This window comes from Chrysochloris asiatica, unplaced genomic scaffold (genome assembly GCF_000296735.1).
Source record: "Chrysochloris asiatica unplaced genomic scaffold, ChrAsi1.0 scaffold00044, whole genome shotgun sequence".
Classification (NCBI taxonomy): domain Eukaryota; kingdom Metazoa; phylum Chordata; class Mammalia; order Afrosoricida; family Chrysochloridae; genus Chrysochloris; species Chrysochloris asiatica.
In genome coordinates this window covers 20,503,187-20,509,213 of record NW_006408562.1, presented here as the reverse complement: position 1 = coordinate 20,509,213, position 6,027 = coordinate 20,503,187, and positions in this window count along the sequence as shown.

Sequence of the window (6,027 nt, the reverse complement as noted above, 5' to 3'; positions counted from 1 at the left end):
TTTCACCTGGGTTCACAGAAGTCTATTGAACGTTGTAGGGCTTAGCTCACCGCTTCATTCCTGTTTTTCCCTCACTTCCCCTTATCGGTGTCGAGCATGGCCACCAATCACAGCGTGTATTCCCATTGAGTCTTAATTTTGGAAGGGGGTTTGCACTGAGGGGCCTGTTTAGGTTTCCCAAGGAGTGTTTGGTGAGTTTGAACTGCCCACCTTGAGGTTCAAACCAACCTTTTGGTCAAGTGTTTTAACCCATGGAGTCTCACCAGGGCCCCATATGAAGACTGTTGTTGTTAAGTGCTGTTGAGTCAGTTCCTACCCATAGCAAATCGCTGGATTGCAAAGTCAGTTTGAACTGCAAAGTCGGTGGTTCAAGCTCAACAGCAGCTCTTAGGAAACCCTATACAGGGTCACTGTGGGTCGGAACCTACTCGACAGCACTTAACAACATCATAGGATTTCTGAGGAGCAGCTGGTGAGCTTGAATCACCGATCTTACAGTTCAAACTGAAACTTGCAGTCTGGCGCATCAACCCACAGCGTCACACCAGGCCTCCATATGAAAACTAGCTTTCTCTATTTATTCAGGAATATCTCTAGGAAAGATGGAAGACACTAGAACCAATGCTTTCCTATGTGGAGAGGAACCAGGGGCCTGGGAAACTGAGGGGATGGATGGAAGCGTAGCTATTTCCCACCACCACCACTGTACACCCTTTTGAATTTTTGAATTTTGTACCATTTGTGTCTATTACCTACTCAAAAAATTGTGTTTTGATGGACAATTCAGAACATATGAAGAAAAATCTGTAATATTCTTCTGTCATAAAGTCACTTCCTTCCCTGCCTTTCCAGCACCTTCCTCGGAAGTACAAAGAAATGATCTGAAGGCTGAGGAAAACGATGGATTAAACTTGTCCTGTCAGAAAGGATGGAGTCTGAAAATCACGCCTGATGGGTGAAATGAAGAATCCTGGCAAGAGACGCTGTGCTGACAGGCGGAGAGATACACGCCTGACAGAATTTGGAATATTCACCCACAGCAAAAGGCAAAACACTTGCAGCCTGTCTCTTCCTTCCCAGTGTCAGATGATTAATGTAATTAAGTCATGGCATCCAGTCTCCCTTCTCATCCATCTAAGTCTGTGCACGTTTCTTCTGAGCTGACTGGCATTTAGGAGTCCCCATTTTCCGTCGTCAGAACGTGGAGTTGTTGGGCTGCATGTTTTTAGCAGGCACTGGTTCCCTGTACCCCAGTCATGACCTCCTGCAAATGCCACCATGCCAGAAAATTACAAGACCAAGTGATGTAACAGGAATGAGAGGAAAGGACAAGTCACAGAACAGCCCGTCACCACACATGGAAGACATCAGTCAGCCTGAGGAGACAGGCCTGCTTCTGACTATTTGACAGAAATGTGCCAAGTTTATATAGCAGGCCACAGAGAAAAAAAGCTATTTTCACTGGGCCCCTTGACCTCTTTTGGAAGGCAACTCCCATGCTGAGTGATACACCCTGAACTTCAACACGCTGCCCTCACTCACAAAAGGACTATTGGAGGCCCTATCTATCAAGTTTGTGATGACCTCATTTGCAGGAAGATGAAAAAAGACTTTCATGTGGAAGGGTTCATGAGTGTGTGGTGGGAATAGTCTACCAGACAGATATGGCCTTTCTGGACCCTCCTCCCTTTACAAGCAAGTTCTAGAATACTAAAGAGCTGGCCATGAGCCAGAGTTCTGAGGTAGTAATGGGCTCACAAAAGTGCTGAGGTATGTGGGGATTTACAGTAGTCAGAGCTTATTTCTGACTCAAGAGATTAGAGAAGGTCCATGGAAAAAGGAATAAACCCCAAGTTCAGAGGAGTGAGATCAGGCCACGCCAGAGACAATCCCTATGGCGAATGCTAAGCAGGCCACTCATCCCCTCTCATTTGGTAGAAGGTTGTTGGAACTACCACTCTCCGTGTGACAGGGATAAACTGAAACCAGATGGTATTTTTAGAAACGTGGCCTGCAGCCATGTCTGCCGAGTCGACTACGTGACTTGCATCCTCTTTCAGAATGTTCTTAAGTGCTGTCCAGTCGGTTCCGACTCCTAGCGGCCCTGGATAGGGTTTCTGAGAAGCAGCTGGTGAGTTTGAACTGCCGACCTTGCGGTTCAAACCAGCCTGTGATCTAGTGTTTACCCTGCAGTCCTCTTTCAGAGTAAATCCAGATACTGTCCATACTGGTCGCTGGAACTGGCTCCGTTTGGCTGTTGCCACTGACTAGATTACAAGTCCTGGCCATCCTGTGTGTGCAGAACAGAACTTCTCTACAAGTTTTTCAAGGCAGTGACCTGCTGAAAGTTGATGACCAGGTCTTTCTTCTGAGGGACCCTGGGTGGGTTCAAACAGTCAATCTTTCAGCTAGTAGTCGAGCACTTAACAGATTTTACCACCTTGGGATTCCTGCCGAGAGTTAGAGATTGGCAAGTTACTCCTGCATTAGAAGTAAGATTCAGGAGGCCTGTCCTATGCACCAACACCTTCTGAACCGTTAGATTCAGGCCTGGCATGCAAAAGGCTCACAGCAAATTTCCTTTGAATGAGTGCATTCTCAGAATACAGTTTTTATAATTAAGGATCAAGACTCTTTCAGTCTCTACAGTTTTGAAGTCTGTGATTCTGAATGTCCAGCCAGAATGCACGCCTTGATTACAATGGTCGTTGGCATGGATGGTTCCAGAGCTCTGAACCCACATGCACAGAAGCCTCGGAACTCCTGGCAGGCTGTCTTCACACCTTGACTTTTCATGGCACCTCTTTATCCTGGTTGACATTTGGGTGCATATCGCCCTCTTGTGGTCAGGACAGTTTTCAATATTTCGGAAAGCCAGTAAGTGTTGGGCTACTAACCTAAAGTTCAGCAGTTCGAATCTACCAGTCGTCTTGTGGAAGAAAGATGAGGCTTTCTGCTCTTGTAAAGATTTACAGTCTTGGAAACTATATTCAGGGTCTCTATGAGTCGGAACTGATGCCAAGGCACACAACCACACCATCATCACCACCCCATCTTTAATCCTGTTAGGAGTCCTGGTGTGGCACTGTAGAATAAGCACTGGGTCACAACATTGGTTTGAATAGCAAGATTGTCAGTTCAAACCCACCAGCCACTCCTCAGACCCCTTATACACGGTCGCTATGAGTCGGAACCAACTGAGTGACACACAGAGGCAGCCCGGCACTTAAATGGAATGACCTCAGGAAGATGGCTGGAGAGAACAAAAACGAACATTTAACTAGAACAGTCCAGAATGTTGTGAAGATGGCACTGAGAATGGCCCTACCTACCCAGAGTTTTGAATATTAAGGGGGAGGGGGAATCAGTTGTGATAAAATCCAAATTTAAGAGCTCACAGGAGCAATGTTGTTGTAGTTGTTATGTACTGTGGAGTTGGTTCCGACTCACAGACACCCTGTACAGGGTTTCCGAGGCTGTAAATCTTTACGGGAGCAGAAAATCTCATCTTTCTCCCATGGAACAGCTGGTAGTTTCAAACTGCTGACCTTGGGGTTCACAGCCCGATTCGTCACCACTACGCTGGCATAAGCACTAACCTGCTAACTACAAGGTCAGCTGTTCAAACCCAGCTGCTACTCCTTGGAAATCCAAGATGGAGTCGCTAAGAGTCAGGATCAATGCAACAGCACTTTATAACAAAGGAAGTCCAGGTGGCATGGTGGTTAGAGTTCCAGTGCTAACCCAAAGGTTGGTGGTTTGAACCCACCAGCTGCTCTATGGGAGAAAGACGTGACAATCTGCTTTCATAAAGAGTTCAGCCTTGGAAACGCCATGGGGCAGTTCCACTCTGTCCTATGGGGTCGCTATGAGTCGGAATGCACTTAATGGTAATGAGTTTGGGTTGGATTTCATGGAAGTGGACATTTTGATTAAAGGGAAACTTGGAATATAAAGTAGAAATGTGAAGATGACACCGTAAAAAACAAAAAAGAACCCAGTTATTGGTTCCAGTTGATGGCAACTCATGAGTGTCAGAGTAGAACTGTGCTCTTCAGGGTTTTATGGAATTGGATCAGTGGGCTTTTCTACTGAGGTTCCTCCAACCTCCAACTTCCAACCTATCTGTTAACAACCAAGCATGTTAATGGTTGCACCATGAACAGACTTCAGCTGAACTTCCAGACTAAGATAGTTTATGGAGAAGGAGACATGAAATACTTTGCAATGTTTAGCTGCTGAAAACTTATGAGTAACAGCGGAACACTGTCAGATATAGTGCCTGAAAATGAGCCCCTCAGGTTGGAAGGCACTCATAATATGAATGGGAAAGAGCTGCCTCCTCAAAGTCGAGTTGACTGTGATGACGTGAATGGAGTAAAGCTTTAATTTGCTGATGGCGCACAACTCAAAATGAGGAGAGATAGCTGCAAATAATCATAAATAATCAGAACATGAAATGACGAAGTATTAATCTAGGCGTGGCACTGTAAGATAAGTGATTGATTGCAAGGTCCGTTTGAACTGCAAAGTTGGTGGTTGAGAATCATCAGACACTCCTCAGAAAGCCTATGCAGGGTCACTATGAGTTGGAACCGACTCGACGGTACTAAACAGCAAACAACAACAATGTAAGAAATCTGTAAGTTGTCCAAAATGAAATGGCATGCATAAAGATCGATATCCAAAGCATTATTGGGCTGAAATGGACCAGTAGTGACCATTTCGAATCTAATAATCATACAATTTACTATACTGGAATGACAAATTGTAGACCAATGGCATCACATTAATCATCAAAAAAAAAAGCATTGCAAGATTTATCTTGAAATACAACATTGTCTGTGATGGGATAGTCTCCATATGCCTATAAGGAAGATCAGCCAATACCACTGTGAATTCAAACTTACACACCAACCACTGAAGCCAGTGATAATGAATTCAAGAATTCTACCAACTTCTTCAATCTAAAATTGATCAAGCATGCAATCAAGATGTATTGATAATTACTGATGATTGGAATGCAAAGATTGGAAACAAAGAGGCAGGGTGAATAGTTGGAATATAAGACTTTGGTGATAGAAATGATGCTGGAGATCACATGATAGAATTTTGCAAAACCAATTACTTCTTCATTAAAAATAACCTTTTTAAACAACATAAAACGTAACTATTCAGATGGACCTCACCAGAAGACATATAACACAGAAATCAAATTGACTATATAAGTGGAAAGAGATGTTGGGAAAACTCCATATTATCAACCAAAACAAGGCCAGGGGAAGATTGTGGAACAGACCATCCATCAATTGCCCATATATAAGCTCAGGCTGAAGTTGCAGAAAATTAAAACAAGCCCATCAGCGCCAAAATATGACCTTGACTATATCCTACCTGAAGTCCTGGTGTGGTGCTGTGGGCTAATGTATCAGACTGCAAAGTTGTTTGAACTGCAAGCTCAGTGGTTCAAGCTCACCAGCTGCTCCTTGGAAAGCAGGGTTGCTATGGGTCGGAATCGACTCATTGGCACTTAACAACAACAACATCCCCCCCTAAATTTAGAGAGTATATCAAGAACAGATTTGTTGCAGTACACACTAATGACCAAAGACCAACAGAGTTGTGGGATGACATCAAGAACATCATATAGGAAGAAAGCAAAAGGTTATTAAAAGGACAGAAAAGTCCAGAATGGATGTCAGTAGAGACTCTGAAACTTGCTTTTGAGTGCAGAGAAGCTAAAGCAAAAGGAAGAAGAGCCCAACAGAAACTTTCAATGGCAGCTTGGGAAGGCAACGTCAAGTATTACAAAGAAATGTGCCAAGACCTGGAGTTAGAAAACCAAAAGGGAAGAACTTCTTTCTGAAGTTGCAAGAAGCGAAGAAAAAATTAAACCTGCATCTTGCAATATTGAAGGATTCTATTGGCAAAATATTGAATACTTCAGAAAGCATCAAAGGATACACAGAGCCATTGTACCAAAAAGAAACGGTCAATGTTCAACCATTTCAAGAGGTAGCATATGAT